The sequence below is a fragment of the Cornus florida genome, unplaced genomic scaffold, assembly GCF_030987335.1.
Source record: "Cornus florida cultivar Cherokee Brave unplaced genomic scaffold, ASM3098733v1 CherokeeBrave_3.0.0_Hap2_scaffold_88, whole genome shotgun sequence".
In the NCBI taxonomy this organism is placed as follows: Eukaryota; Viridiplantae; Streptophyta; class Magnoliopsida; order Cornales; family Cornaceae; genus Cornus; species Cornus florida.
Genome location: NW_026775921.1, coordinates 75,001 through 77,500, shown reverse-complemented (window position 1 = coordinate 77,500; position 2,500 = coordinate 75,001).

The window sequence follows — 2,500 nt, the reverse complement described above, 5'->3', positions numbered from 1 at the left end:
TAAGTTTGCCCTTTATGACTCCTCGCCCGCATGCTCGTGCACACCGGCGTGCACGTGGGCATCGTATGCTAAAAAATGAAGTTTGGAGTTTGGGTTCAGAAATCTTATGGGAGCTTCCTAGAAGCCTAAGAAATGCTTTGCTCGAGACGGATTTCGATTTAGATTTCCGCCGTGTTAATTTTGCCAATTACGGCTCCTCGCGCGCACGCTCAAGCACCCCGACGTGCACACCGGCGCGCACGTGGGCATCGTATGCTAAAAAATGAAGTTTGGAGTTTGGGTTTGAAAATTTTACGGGAACTTCCTAGAAGCCTAAGAAATGCTTTGCTCGAGACGGATTTCGATTTGGAGGTCCCCCGAGTTAATTTTGCCCATTACGACTCCTCGCCCGCATGCTCGTGCACACCGGCGTGCACGTGGGCATCGTATGCTAAAAAATGAAGTTTGGAGTTTGGGTTTGAAAATTTTATGGGAGCTTCCTAGAAGACTAAGAAGTGCTTTGCTCGAGACGGATTTCGATTTAGATTTCCGCCGTGTTAATTTTGCCAATTACGGCTCCTCGCGCGCACGCTCAAGCACCCCGACGTGCACACCGGCGCGCACGTGGGCATCGTATGCTAAAAAATGAAGTTTGGAGTTTGGGTTTGAAAATTTTACGGGAACTTCCTAGAAGCCTAAGAAATGCTTTGCTCGAGACGGATTTCGATTTGGAGGTCCCCCGAGTTAATTTTGCCCATTACGACTCCTCGCCCGCACGCTCGTGCACCCCGGCGTGCACGTGGGCATCGTATGCTAAAAAATGAAGTTTGGAGTTTGGGTTCGGAAATTTTATGGGAGCTTCCTAGAAGCCTAAGAAATGCTTTGCTCGAGACGGATTTTGATTTGGAGATCCCACGAGTTAGTTTTTGCCCATTATGACTCCTCGCCCGCACGCTCAAGCACCCCGGCGTGCACGTGGGCATCGTATGCTAAAAAATGAAGTTTGGAGTTTGGGTTCGGAAATTTTATGGGAGCTTCCTAGAAGCCTAAGAAGTGTTTTGCTCGAGACGGATTTCGATTTGGAGGTCCCCCGAGTTAGTTTTGCCCATTATGACTCCTCCCCCGCACGCTCAAGCACCCCCGCGTGCACGGGGGCATTGTATGCTAAAAAATGAAGTTTGGAGTTTGGGTTTGGAAATTTTATGGGAGCTTCCTAGAAGCCTAAGAAGTGCTTTGCTCGAGACGGATTTCGATTTGGAGGTCCCCCGAGTTAATTTTGCCCATTATGACTCCTCGCCCGCACGCTTAAGCACCCCCGCGTGCACGTGGGCATTGTGTGCTAAAAAATGAAGTTTGGAGTTTGGGTTTGTAAATTTGATGGGAGCTTCCTAGAAGCCTAAGAAGTGCTTTGCTCGAGACGGATTTCGATTTGAAGGTCCCCCGTGTTAATTTTGCCCATTACGGCTCCTCGCCCGCACGCTCAAGCACCCCGGCGTGCACGTGGGCATTGTATGCTAAAAAATAAAGTTTGGAGTTTGGGTTTGGAAGTTTTATGGGAGCTTCCTAGAAGCTTAAGAAGTGTTTTGCTCGAGACGGATTTCGATTTGGAGGTCCCCCGAGTCAATGTTGCCCATTATGGCTCCTCTCCCGCATGCTCAAGCACCCCTGCGTGCACGTGGGCATTGTATGCTAAAAAATAAAGTTTGGAGTTTGGGTTTGGAAGTTTTATGGGAGCTTCCTAGAAGCTTAAGAAGTGTTTTGCTCGAGACGGATTTCGATTTGGAGGTCCCCCGAGTCAATGTTGCCCATTATGGCTCCTCGCCCGCACGCTCAAGCACCCCGGCGTGCACGTGGGCATTGTATGCTAAAAAATAAAGTTTGGAGTTTGGGTTTGGAAGTTTTATGGGAGCTTCCTAGAAGCTTAAGAAGTGTTTTGCTCGAGACGGATTTCGATTTGGAGGTCCCCCGAGTCAATGTTGCCCATTATGGCTCCTCTCCCGCATGCTCAAGCACCCCTGCGTGCACACCGGCGTGCACGTGGGCATTGTAGGCTAAAAAATGAAGTTTGGAGTTTGGGTTTGGAAATTTTATGGGAGCTTCCTTGAAGCCTAAGAAGTGTTTTGCTCGAAACGGAATTCGATTTGGAGGTCCCCCGAGTCAATTTTGCCCATTACGACTCCTCGCTCGCATGCAATATCTACTCCTGTCAGAGCTGTGGTTTTACTTAAGACTACTATAGGGGGGGGGGAGTTCTCAGCACCAAGAGCTGCAAGTAAGGCCATTGCTTGCTTTGCAGTCTCGATTGCTCTACTAGTGAATAGTAGATGTCTTGGTTAGCTTGGAACGAAAAAAAAAATTTTTTGGGGAAAAAAAAAAAAAAAAAGTTTTTGTGAAAAAAAATTTTTCGAAAAAAAAAAAAAAAAAAAAAAAAATTTTTGGATGCCTCGGTCTTCTATTTGTTTTGCTTGGGTAGATTAGGAAAAAAAAAAAAAAAAATTTTTTTGTTGGATGCCTCGGTCTT